This window comes from Gorilla gorilla, chromosome 14 (genome assembly GCF_029281585.2).
Source record: "Gorilla gorilla gorilla isolate KB3781 chromosome 14, NHGRI_mGorGor1-v2.1_pri, whole genome shotgun sequence".
NCBI classification, from domain to species: Eukaryota; Metazoa; Chordata; class Mammalia; order Primates; family Hominidae; genus Gorilla; species Gorilla gorilla.
In genome coordinates this window covers 47,630,540-47,644,915 of record NC_073238.2, presented here as the reverse complement: position 1 = coordinate 47,644,915, position 14,376 = coordinate 47,630,540, and the positions used below count along the sequence as shown (strand labels likewise).

At 37.7% G+C, this 14,376-nt stretch overlaps 1 protein-coding gene across 3 annotated transcripts in view; it reads left to right on the top strand.

The window, feature by feature from the left end:
- STARD13 (StAR related lipid transfer domain containing 13) overlaps positions 1-14,376 on the top strand; it is a 572,996-nt gene that overhangs the window by 349,594 nt on the left and 209,026 nt on the right. The gene's annotated exons all lie outside the window — the stretch shown is intronic.

The window sequence follows — 14,376 nt, the reverse complement described above, 5'->3', positions numbered from 1 at the left end:
AGGCGCCAGCCACCATGCCCAGCTAATTTTTTGTAGAGACGTGGTTTCACCGTGTTAGCCAGGATGGTCTCGACCTCCTGACCTCGTGATCCGTCCGCCTCGGCCTCCCAAAGTGCTGGGATTACAGGCGTGAGCCACCGCACCTGGCCACTTTTCTGCTTCTTCGTAACAGAGACAATGTCGGGCTTCACAGGACTCAAGATGACTTTCTAAGGTGATTTGGGGATGCAGTGTATGCATTTTTTTACTCTTTTTTAAAAAAATCTTTTCTTCGCCTTTGGAGTGTAACATTTGGATAGTTTTATTCAGCCCATAATAGGACCAAGGGAAGGGGATAAAAAAAAATTCTTTAAAATACCTCAGATAAAAAGGTTTTGTGAAGAAAAGGACTCAAAATCCTAGGTTATACCAAGACTTTATGTTCATTTTGAATTTTCTTTATTCATTTTTTTCTCCTCTGTGTATAGAATAATCAGGAGATATTGGTGGGCAGAACTGTTGGTTGATAACAGGAAGCAGAGTATCTGAGAAAGGCCTTCATCCTGTTTCCTTTTGGAGCTACTGAGGCCTCACATACCAGCCATTTTAGGATTTGATGAAGGCTAGAGAAGAGTTAAACTGAGCCTTCACTTACTCAGCATCAGTAGGAAGTAGTGTGGGCTACACTAAAAACACCGTTGTGCCAGTGAGGTTTTGGGGGGAAAATGACAAGCTGCCTGTGATAAACAAGCAAACTGTGACAAACTTTTTGATGTGTAGGTTCTGAAGCTTTTCAGTTTACATCCTCAAAAGATTATTTATATATATATATATGCACACATGCATAATATAGCATATATACTTTTGATAGACATGAAAGAGAAAAGATGAGTGGCAGTAAAATAGAGATTCCAGGATTTGTAAACACAGGGCAATAGAAATGACATTTCCGGTACAGTCTGGAGGAGCAGCACCCATTTTCAGAAAGGAAGATGTTAGGGATAAACTTGACAAGGATGTGGAAGACCAACATATCACAATCAATCTGCAGGCATTTGTTGCGGCCTTCCATGTACTCAGAAAACACATGCAGTCTTTTTATAGATGATGAAAGTGGTTTTCTTGATTTGGGATAATCTAAATATTATAGTCCTTCAAAAACATACAAATTCTAAAAATTGAAGATAACATATCTTCATTAACATTGAGTGAAAAACAGAAAGCAATGAAGTCCATGGGGGGGATATAAAAGACATGAAACACTGAACACCCCTTACCCTGAATAATTTACATGAGTATTTTCAAATTGTTTTTTAAAATAGAAAAGCAGTTATAACTACCTTGACTTTGAAGCTCAAACTCTAATTTCCTATTTGACATCAGCTGTTGGTTTTGTGTTTGATAGAGTTGGGTCATAAAGATACACGATTACAAAATCCATTTAGAGCTTTTAATTCTGGATAAAATAAATCCAGTTTCTAAGTTCAGTATCAGCCCTCACTCCTGGCATAAGGAGCTTTTGTTATGTAGGACTTGAGGAATGCCCCAGCTGGGGAAATGCCAGTTAATAGATTCAGACAGATGGATTTTGATGAGGGTCTGCACCGTTCACACCCCTTAGCAAATGTTTTCGAATATTCTCAAGTAACACACTTAACTTGAAAACAAATATGGATTTGCTTACTTTAGAGTCAATAGTAATTATTATTATGAGTAGTGCATAAAAATATCTGCTCTGTTTTTGCATCTTAGAGTGCTAAATTTATATGTCACATTATAACTTTAGACCTTTTACTGCCTTCTACATACAGAGAAAACATACTTTGAATTCAAAACCAGGCTTTGGCAGAGAATTATTTCAGCTGTTGCAGAATATTGCATTTTTTTTCTTAACCTCTCCCTGCCCAAAGTCAGAGTGATAATCAGCTGTGGAAATAGCCTTATGAAATCCCCAAGAGGAATGCAAGATCCTGACGGTGTGTTTCGTGTTTTTGTTTCCCTCAGTAGAGACTGTGAAACCAGACCAAAAGGGAATAACACCAGAATAGAAATTAGACTGGACCAAGGAGCAAGATGGCATTTCTTACCTGAGCCATTTCGTGGAGCCAAGTGGTCTTTTAAGAGCATGATGCATATTTCTGGCTATGTTTTCTGCCAGAATCCATTTTCTTCTGGCATTAAGTTAATTGAAGGCCAGAGAATCAAGTTTAAAGTATAGAAAAATGGGAAAGCAGAAGATCAGAGACAGTGCTTTGTTTGAGGTAGTAAAATGAGAAGCTAAGTACCATGTATGTACCGTTACATTGAGTGTCTTTTTTGGGCAAGTCACTTTGCTGGGTGCTGGGAATTCAGCTGAAAAACAACTCTCATAAAACTTGCCTGCCGTCTAGGGGGTAGATCACACTTACGTGACAAATTGCCCATGTAATTATTTAATTACAGTTGTGGGAAGGGCTGAGTGGGAGAAGGGTGTGATCAGAGTATAGCAGGGAGGCTAACAGCATCTGTAGGTTAGAGAATGCTTCCTTGAGGAATAGCGTTTGAGCTGAGTTCTGGAGGGTAGTGTAAATTCCATAGGAGAAAGGGTTAGGAAGGGTGTACAAGGCAGTGGGAACAGCATATGCAAAGGCTTAGAATCAGGCAAGCACTTGGACTAGAGCAGGGATTGGAGGCACCTAATATGGCTGGAGCTCAGAGAATCAGTGGGAGCTAGGCTGGCAGGCACTGTTAACACAGTGTAGCACAACCCTGGTAGGGGCCTCGTCACATTACATCCTGTGCTGCCCAGCATGGTGGTTCTGGTTGTTGCTACTCATTTTCTGGCCGGAGGAAAAAATATTGAGATTTCAAATTTCTTCTCTTATTCTGTTACAGTTCTTACCTGTGTCTCTATCTCCATGTTTAGATGTCTATAAAAAAGAAAAAAGAGTGTTTTTAAAAACTTCTCCCAAGAAAATTATACTACTGCTTGTTCATAATGCCCTGCCAATTTTAATTAATTCAACACCCACAGGGACATTGTTTAGGTTGCGTATCTTTCAAAAACTGGACCATTAGTTTAAATTAGTAGAAAGGAGAACTAGATTGCATGGTTGTAGCAAATATCGACTTAGGTTTTTAAAGATAGCAGTCTCTTCTTTTTAACTTCTGAAGTCCTGGCTTATCAAGAGAAAAATAAATTTTTGCTGTGTACCAAAATAGAATGCTTCCCAGATCCTATTTCTGAATAGCTGAATAATGCGTCTGCAGCTTTTTACGTCACTGCGCGTGCAACAGCTGTTAGGTCATTCCTGCAACTCCAGCATTTGTTCATATTTTCAGATGTTCAACATTTTTATGAGCAGATGTAAGATTTTAAGTTTCATTTGGAGAAAACATGCCTTTCCTACTTGCAAAATATAATTTCTGCTTCATTTGTTAGGAAATGAAAATATCAGATACATTTTTTAATGTACTTACGCTGGATTTAACTTCTCAGCTAAACTGCGTGGAGAACGGTACAAACGACAGTGAAAACAGAGAGCTCCTTGAGCCTGTAGGATAAGATTTACTGATTGCATTGTTTGGAAGGCTCATATTACTAAGACTTTAGGCTGTTTATTTGTACATCGTGTACTTTCTGAGGACATCCAAGCCATTCTTGTTGATTGTCATCATCAGATTTGAAAAGTTATATAACTGAAGGTATTAGACACAAGGGTGAGTAGTTGCTGTATATAACATTGGTAAATGAAATCGATTTGGAAATGAGCTATAATACTTGTTAGCAGTTACATATATGCGAATCTCAACACTGTGATTAATGAGCTGTGAATTGATAGTATCTGCTGAACACTACTTTATTCAGAACATTGTTTTACTCACAAGTCATAGCAGAAGAATTCAAAAAAATTAGAGGACGCAGACTCTAATTTTTAGTTTAGCCTGATGCACAAATTATGCATTCTTGATAACACTGAAAAAGTAACAAAATTTTCCAAAAATTACGCATGAATGCTCTGCAAACTGAGTGTGTAAGTGCTGAAAGAATAGAGAAGAAAAACTCCTAGGAGCAAGGATCACTTATGGAACTCTTCTCAGAGGAGATGAATTTGGGCTTGGGTGGAGAGAGAAATAAGCAATGTAGACTGAAGTTCAGCAATAAGATCCAGAGAGCAGGAAAGCCCTGTTCTTTGATGCTACCACCTCCTAGCTGTGTGGCTTTAGGCAAGATACTTCACCACTCGACCTCAGTTTTCTCATCTATAAAATGGAGCCAATAATCATTTTTGAATGAGTATTAAATAAGATAATATATGTAAGAGAACAATGATGGCACAGAGTCAGTGCTTAAAGTGTTAACTTTTATTATTTATTGTCTTTTTTTTTTTTTCCCCTGAGACGGAGTCTCTCTGTTGCTCTGGCTGGAGTGCAGTGGCATGATCTCAGCTGACTGCAACCTCCGTCTCCCAGGTTCAAGCGATTCTCGTGCCTCAGCCTTCTGAGTAGCTGGGATTACAAACACCTGCCACCATGTCCGGCTGATTTTTGTATTTTTAGTAGAGACGGGGTTTCACCATGTTGGTCAGGCAGGTCTCAAACTCCTGACCTCAGGTGATCCACCGGCCTTGGCCTCCTAAAGTGCTGGGGTTACCTCGGGTAAGCCACCACACCTGGCCTATTTATTATTATTATTCATTAATAGAAATTACAGAAATCAGGGTTACTAGGTGGAGGAAATGCTATCTACAAAAGAACAAAGGGGGCGACAAATCTGTCTCAGAAATATTCAGTCAGTTTTAAGCAATAATAATGTTATTTCTAGCAAATACAATACATTCAATGTTATTTTAAACATACAATATTGAATGATCTCCATAAAGTTGACTGTGTGACTTATAATAGTCTCTGAAATCTAGAAATTATTAATATACATCCAGAACTCATGGCTAACCTTCAATGATATGTTTATAGTGAAAGAACGAGCTTGTGTTTACTTGCATAGAGGGAGGGTATGACAACTTCTACTGAAAATGTGTCAATATAGTTTTCCATTTAGAATGGTACACATGGGAAGTTGATTTTGTTTGTTTTCTAGAGATGGGGTCTCCCTGTGTTGCCCAAGCTGGTCTCAGATTCCTGGCCTCAAGCAGTCCTCCCCTCCTCAGTATCCAGTGTAGCTGGGAGTACCAGTGCAAGTCACCATACCTGGCCAATCTTCTTTATTCATTTAAAAAATATCTGTGGGTAGAAATATGATTTAGAGAAATATACATAAAGTATATAATCTAAGTATATTTTGAAAAATTGCACGTTCTGAAAAAATCATCTAAGTACACCTGAGAGGAGGACTGAAAACATAGGGGTCATCTTCAGAAGAATTTCAAATGCCATTTTCTATGCTAGTTAGCTAGCTAGCTAATCCCTCCACATAATACATACTACATAGCTAATCCTATCAAATTTCCAAACCATTTTCTTATGCTAGTTAGCTAATTCCTCCACATACTACTCCTAGAGACCCTGCAATGCCTTGATGTCAGCACAGTCCCCTGGAATCCTGGAGTGTGGTCTCTGGGAAGGAAGAAAAGGGCCCTAGAGTTTGAGCTGGACAGCCCTCAACTCCTGGCTCAAGTCACTCAATAGTTCCAACTCTGTATTCTCCTGTTAAATAGCTACCTTTAGACTTTCTGTAAGGAGCAGGAGAAATAACATTTGCACAAGTGACAAAACACATCTCTATCTGCAATCTAGACATTCATTCTAGCAGTAGCCAAAGGCTGTGATCACCTTTGCTTTGTTTTCATCCTTTATGTGTGTACTCTATAATTAGTGCTTTTAATACACAAACTCACTTAACATTTACAACAGTAGGCAATCCTATTATCCAATTTTACAGAGGAGGATGTTGAGATGGAGTGAGGTGAAATAACTTGTCTAAGAGCAGGCATTTAGCAAGCAGCCAAGCAGGGCTTTGAACTTGGATGGTATGGTTCCATATCATGCTATAGAGCCTCATCTATATCCAAAATACAGCAAGGAGTACACAAGTATGCATCTGGTTCCTTTTAAGGTTGTATCTAAGTTTTAAGTTTTTGTCCAGGCTTATAAATATTGAGCTATGAAACTAAAGGTGCATTAGAGATCATCTATGAGTCCAACCCCTTATTTTGCCAAGACCTCACTAAGGACTGGACAGGATAAATGATTGACCCACACCAAGACAGAGATCTTGGTAACAGGGATGTGGCAGGTCTCCTGATTCAGTGCTTGTCCCATTCTACTGTGTAACTTCTCTAGCTTTACAGGAGATAATTTAACTTATTGTTAAAATCACATTCATTTTAAAATAAATTTTTAGATAAAATTCACATAAAATTCACCCTTATAAAATGCACACTTCAGTAGTTTTTAGTATGTTCACAAATTTGTGCAACCATCATCACTATTTAATTCCAGAACATTTTTATCACCGCAGAAAGCAACCCATGCCTATTTGCAATTACGCTCTATTTCCCCTCCCTCCAACAGTTAGCAACTTTCTGCCTCTGTGAATTCATCTCTTCTGCACATTTCATATACATAGAATCATAAAATAGGTGGCCTTTGGTGTCTGGCATCTTTCACTTAGCATGTTTTCAAGGTCCATCCATATTGTAACATGCATCAGTACTTCATTCCTTTTTATTACTGAATAATATTCCATTGTATGGATATGCTACATTTTGTTTATCTGTTTATCAGTAGATGGACATTTGGGTTGTCTTCACATTTTAGCTACGATGAATAATGCTGTGAGCATTCACATACAATTTTTCTATAAACAAATGTTTTTTATTTTCTTGGGTATAGATCTATGAGTGGAATTGCTTGGTCATTGGTAACTCTGTGTCTAACTTCTTGAGGAACTGCCACATGGTTTTCCAAAGTGGTTGCACCATTTTACATTCCTGCCAGCCACAGGTTCAAATTTCTCTACTCCTAATCAACACTTGTTATTGTCCAACTTTTTTATTGTAATTATCCTAGTCATTTTGAAATGGTATCTCATCGTGGTTTTGACATGCATACTCTTAATGACTAATGATACTGAGCATCTTTTCATGTGCATTTGTATATCTTCTTTGGGAAGATGTATATTCAAATCTCTGACCATTCTTACTTTTTTTTGTCTTTTTATCATTGATTTGTAAGAGTTCTTTTTATTTCTGGATACTAGACTCTTATCAGATACATGATTTGCAAGTATTTTTTCCCATTCTGTGGGTTGTCTCTTCAGTTTCTTGATAGTGTTCTTTAAAGTTCAAGTTTTCAATTTTAATGGATTCCAATTAATCTATTTTTCTTTGATTGCTTATTGCTTTACATGTCATTTCTAAAAAATGACATCTAATCCAAGGTCATGAATGTTTTCTTCTAAGAGTTTTATAGCTTTAACTCTTACACTTAGGGCTTTGATTCATTTTGAGTTTATTTGTGTATATGCTATAAGGTAGGGGTTTAACTTCATTCTTTTGCATGTGGATATCTAATTGCCCCAAAACAGTTTGCTGAAAAGACTGTTCTTTCTTCACTGAATTTTCTTGGTGTCCTGTTGACACATTCATTCTTATATTAAAATAAATACCTATTCTCTGTGAGTCAGAATGAGTGAGTCAATTGTAAGTTTGTTGTATTGCTTTTAAAACTGAGTAGATCATAAAAATGTCTCTGTTGCTTCATCTATAAACTGAGGGTGATACTACTTTTTGGTAGCATAATTTAAGGTGTAAAATATCTTGCTGAAGGCAGAGGACTAGATCGTATTACCTCCCAATAGATTGGACACTAGCCTTAATTGTAAACCTCTAATTGATGCCAATGTGGTTGAAAGACTTTTGAGTCTGACCAACGTAGATCCAAATCTTGACTCCATTACTTACTAACTGTGTGACCTTGAGCAAGTTAGTTCTTTACTTGGGAATTGGTTAATTGTGAGGATTGAACAGGATAATGTATAAAAATATTTGACAAAATTACTGAGATTTATTCATTCATTTATTCATCCATCCGTCCATCCATTCATTCTGGAAAAACTTACTGAGTGCTTAAAAAAGCTAAAATAAATTGAATAGACAAAGTCCCTGCTCTCATAGAGTTTACTTTGTCCTGGGGACACAGATAATAAGCAAATAAATCAATAAATATATAACATAGTATCAAGTACAGATAAGTATATGAGAAGAAAAATCAAGCAGATTTTACAAAATAGAAAGTGAGTGTAGGGTTCTTATAGATAAGATATTGAGGAAGACTTCTCAAGGATGGTGATATTTGAGGAGAGATCTAGTTGAAAGGAGGTAGTTGGCCTCTTAGATCAGGGGGATGAGTGTTCCAGACAAAGAGAAAGTGGAGAATTGAAAGTAGAGGGCAAGAATGAAAGCAGGGCTGTTGCAGTAGTCAGTAGGTGAGAGAATAGTGCTTGAAACAGGAAGTAATGAGACATGGTGTGATTGGAGTGCATTTGAAGGGAAGACCAACAGGTGTTGATTGTAGGATGCTTCATTGTTGGATGACTCTTAAAGATTTAGTGTAAGAAACTGGCTGAATGAAGATGCTATTAAATGAGTTGGAGAAGCCTGGCGAAGAGCATTTTGGGTTGGATGGGCACAGAGTTCTCATATTAGAGATTCAGGTGGAGATCACAAGCCACTACGATACAAGTCTGGAGTTCAGATGAGAGATGGGATTTTTAGAATGATCAGGATATATTTAGTGTTTAAAGTCAGGAATGTATGAGATCACCCAGTAAATGAGTGTATACAGAGAAGAGAGGAGGACAAGGAATGAGCCCTGAGGCACCACCACCTCAGAGGTCAGCAAGGGAAGAATGTCTCTAAGGAGACTGAGGTGGCAGGAAAATCAGGAAAGCCTGATATCCCAGAAGACAACTGAAGACAAAATTTCAGGAAGGAGAGACTGATCACAAGTGTCAAAAAACTTCTGAGAGGTCGAGAAAGAAAATGGCCAAGAAATTATCATGAATTTGTCAAGACAGATGTCACTGGCACCCTTGATGAATGTGGTTGCACATGAGTGGTGGGGACAAACGCCTGATGAAGGGGGTTCAGGATAGAGAGGGAGATGAAGAAATGAATGCAGTGGATAAGTCCTAGCAAGGTGCTGTAGTACATGCTCAAGAAATATTATTAAAGCATATAATTGGAGATCGAATTCAGAGGCAGCACAATAGTTTGGAAAGAGCACAAGCTTTGAGTTCAGCTCCTAGCAATATCACCTACTTGCTGTATGACAGCAGGCAAATCACTTCCTGAGTCTCTGGGCCTTATTTTCCCACATTTATAAAAATTATAGAGATTATAATACCAATCACACAACATTGCCATGAAGATTATAGATAACGAATAACCTATCCTGGGACAGCTTCTGGCATGTGATAGTCACACTACAAAGTGGAAATCTTATATTACTAAATTTATTTATTTACTAATCAGAACCAAGATTGCTTATTTCTACATTGCTTATTATAGATGAATCCATAGGCTTTGTAACCAGATGACTGGGAACACTTCACAAAACAGGAGGAGTCATTTCTGTGTTTTGAAGGCTGAATGGAAGTTTTTTTTGGTAAAGAAGAAGTGAAGGCATATTTCTGATAGAGGAAACCACATGTGAGAGATAACAGGTGTGTCAGAAGGCTGCCTGAAGGGAATTAGAGAAGATTAGGTTGGAGAGGAAGGCAGAAGGTAGAGTCTGAAGACCCTTATAAACCATGCTAAAGTAAATGTGATTTTTATGTAATCTTTAAAAGATAAATTGTACATCACGACAGTGATTTCCATTTTATTATCAGAGCTCAATGCTTCCATAGATCTGAGTTTTAGAGTTTACCAGCTAGAAGAACCACTTGGTAAGTAGAATGCACGACAAAACAGTAACCCCTGTGCGCACCTTAAAGGTAAATTTACAACATTTTGGGAGCATCAACCACTGCTCCCAAAATGCTGGTTCCTGGATAGCAATCAGATAAAACTCATGATTACATATGAAAAAAATGTTGTGTAGGATTTCCAACTGACATTTTTGTTTATTATGAGATTTTTACCTTTTTACTTTTTGATGTTTAAAATGTCATTTATTTTAATGAAATGGTGATGATGTTGAATGCTTTGACCTAGCAAAATTAAAAGGTAGTTAAACTCTAGTGTTACTCTTGAACTTTCTTTTGAAATTATTCTCATCTGTAAAATCCTAAAGTCTGGGATCTTCTGTCTTAAGGTACATGAAACCTGATGTCTATAAATATTGGTTCACTCAATTAAGAAGGCCTCACAAAGAGTTTCTATTTACCATTGCTGTCAGTGGATGCTAACTCTGCCAATTAAGGGTCTTAAGAGTCTTCTCACTCTGGGGGCGGCCATTCAAATGTCCCTAAAGAAAGTTTCTATATATGCACAAAAATGTAAGGTCTGGTATATGCAAATAAATTCACAGCTGTGCTCTTTAATTTTGAATCCCAACCTCTGTTGAAAGAGATTGACCATATGCTCAGATCAGAGCATACTGAATATTCCTGCTAATCTTTCTCTCTTCAGTGGAAGGATTTGATGAATTTGATGAAGTGGAAAAGTGAGATTTTGCCAGGAGCTTTCACGTGCTGAATCAAATTTCTATAGTTTTTACTTCACATTTGTGCTACAAAGACAGGTATCTGAGGGGAACTGTGTTTTAATGACAGTACGCTCATTTTAGTTTACATTACTGAAGATGAGCATCTGTCTGTTCCTTGACAAAGTATTTTGCAAAGTGTTTTCTGTTATTTCTCTCCAAGGATGTTACAGAGGACACACATCATCCAGATCTTATGTACATTATAACTTCCAATGAAAAAGTGCACTCTTCCTTTTTTTAAAAAAAAGTGTTTGTGTGTCATTTGTTTTGGCTTTGTCTCATTCTATAACCTAAATAATTCTTAGTCAACCACATGTACTCTCCATAGATTATATTATCAGGTACAGAGATTATAAAATACATCACTTCCAGTCTTAAGAACTTGATTGCTCATTATTAAATAGGTGGAATAAAGCACCAATGCAAGCTAGTACTGGGGAAGGAACCCAGCTGTGGTGTTCTAACAGACATGGGTTTGAATTCTGGCTCTACTGCTTAGTTTTCTGGTCATTTCTTTGTCTGTAGCATAGGGATAATAACACTGATCTCATTAGGTGCTCAGTTGTGTTATTGGTTGTTATAAGAATTAAATGAGACATTGGTTTCATTCACTTATCAAATATTTATGAAATGTCTGCTATATGCATAAAAATACTTAACAAAGAGCCTAGAATATGGTATTTAATCGCAGTTGCAATTATTTTGACTTTTCTTCCATGTCTTGATTCAGATAACTGGCCTTCTGCTATAATCCCTTATGCCAAAGTCCTTATCCTGATAACACATCTAAGCATTTCGTCATTGCCCATGACATTCCTACCGCCGTGGCTGTAGTCCTGCTCCAAATCACTATTGGTGCCCAGGAGTAACTGTTGACTCTTGCCTGCTTTGTCTGTTGCCCTTGAGTTAGCCATCACTGGGTTTTGCCCGCTATGGAGTTTCTCTGATGCCACTATCTCTGCTGGACTTTGGGTACCTATCCAGTTCTTATCCCTCAGCTTGGGCTTGGCCTGACAGCTACCATAATTAGATTTGCTCTTATCTCATTCCTTGGAGAGGGGTCTCTCTCCAGGTGCCAGCCCTTACCGGTATTCCTCCTAATGTCACAGTTAACTATGCCACATCTAACTCTAAGGATTCACGCACTGATGGCAGGGTTGACTTACTGATGGCCGTTACAGATGGCATGTGACCACAGCCATGTGTGTGATGGAGATACATGGAAAAGGATGAAAGTACCTAACTATCATATCAAAAATATAATTATAGAAAAGATGGAGATTAGCCCAAAGAAGGTCAGAGAGTATTTTAAGGGGGTGCAACATGGTATCTGTAAATGCTTGGGAAAAGACGATGATGAGTTGTTTTGCTAGGCAAAAGTAAGAGGTTTCAAAAAAGGTCAGGTAGCTATGAAGTCAGTCAGCTAAGGAGAGTTTAATGATTGCCCTAGAGTAAGAGGACTTGGATTAGAGTATTGGCTCTGCTATTTATTATCATTATGATCTTGGTCATTTCTAGTCTGTCAACATCAGTTGTATTACTCATTTAATAAAGTGAAGGAGTGGAATTGTGCTACATGCAGCTGAAAAACATCAGCTTGGGGTTCTGTGGGAGCCAACAAATTAGAGAAAGGTGGAGTTGGGACAAGTGGATTGTGGGATGCTCTCCAGAAAAGAGGATTCTCAAGAGAATGTTTAAATCTAGGTAGAAATGCACCAGAGAATGGAGAAAAGGGAAGATGCTCTGGCAAGGGTCAGCATCATATGCGAACTTTTCGGGCATGAAAGATTAGCAAGTTGGAAGAGAAAGAATTAGGACCATGGATGCCAAATCAGGGTGCCTGAAGGACATACAAATGGAAATATTCAATGGGATTGGTGGCTTCTGCTTATTGAGTTCCTGTTAATTTTTAATTAATAAAGCAAGCATTTATTAATACTACATTGTAATAAAATTTCCCCTTGGATAACACATTTTTTTCATTCCAAATATCCTGTTTACTAAAAGCAGATATCTACAGCAATGCACTCATGATAAATTTAAAAAAATTCCCATCAGTAATACTTTAAATAATGTTTACTTTTACTGGATGCTTATACAATTTCTATTTGTGTGTGTCCCCAACAATCTACAGTCTTTCATATCCAACAGCAAAATTGGCCATTTTCTGAAGAGATTAAAAGCAAATTATGGGCTTGGATTCAGAACTTCAGTTCCACTAACTAGGATCCAAGTGTTTTGGAACTCATCACAGTTGGCTTAGAATTGTTATCACCTAGGAACAATGTTATTACTTAGGAAAAGAGTTCAAGTAGAACCCTGGTAAATCTGGCTCAACAAATGGACCGTGCTTTATGGAATTTTTGTTGTTTATTATTACAAATGTTGTTGTTACTTTGATCTGAATAAGATGTTCTAAAATAAAATTTGTCTCTGTGTCCAACAACAGGTCCTGGCATACTCAATCAGCAGAGTTTCTGTTTGTTTTGATTTGCAGAGGAAAGCCATGTTGCCACATGTCTACTCAAATAAATTAACACCACCATCTACACTGACTCATTTAGAAGGAGCAAGTCCACAAAGCAAAAATTATAATATATATTAGAAAGTATTCATGCCAAACACATTGAGAATGAACAAATGTCTCATTTTTCTCCTTGTTTTAATGATACCATCTTTTGACTTTTACCTGCATCCCGAGTCAAGCACAAATGTGGAAATGTAGAATCACGCAAAATGAGAGGATGCGGGTGGGTTGAGGGCAGAAAAGGCCGGAGAAAAGGGGTGGAGCAGGAAAGGCATGGGTTAGTTTCTCTAGATAGGAATATAGGCACAAAACACCCCTGACAAGGGAATTTCAACTTGAAAGACTATCTTCCCCAGCTAGGTGGCATCTAGAACCCAGGATTGCCATTCAGAGAAAAGGAAAAAGAAAATAAGAGGAACAGGAACATAACGTTTTGTCCCTAGGACACAATGACTTGTTTCTCTTTAATAAATGCGTGGGTTTAAATATGGAACCTTGTATTTTATAGTCAAAGCAAATGAAACCCTAAGATAAACAGTAAAAATGTTTGTTGATTACATGTTACTGCAGCTTTTATGTATATTGTGTAAAACAAAACATGGATATTTCATGAAATGCTTCAAGCACAACTTTCTAAGGAAAAACAACCATTTGTTCTGACACGAACTGCATATCCAATAGGTGACAAATCCTGTAGCATTAATTTTTTTTCTTATAGAAACAGCATTAAGTGTTTTTTGGGAAATGAAAGAATTACACCTTCCCCACCTCCCTGCCCCCCGCTTTAACATAGAACTTACTGGATAATCCACATGCAAGAAAAGCATCTCTTGCCTACCAAGGTGCTTCCCACCTATGCTGAGAAAGGACTTGGCCCTGCCCTTGGCCTCATCTCCTCTCACAGCTGCCTGCCTCCTCTGAGCCATGAGCTCTTGAATGTCTCAGCCTTTGTGCTTTCATCTCTGTATCCCAGAACCAAAAAGGAGCCCACTAAATATTCCGTTTTGACTCAATGAACAGAGAGATGGATAACTTCAGACTACAAGTGATGAACTACGTAAATAAGATTACAACTAAAATATATAGTTTACAAAGCACTTTTAATAATCTGATTTATACTCAAAATCATGGTATAAGGTAAACATCTCCTATATGCATTTTGCAAATAAAGAAACAGAAGCTCAGAGAGATCAAGTAGGCTTCCCAAGAGCACAGCTGAT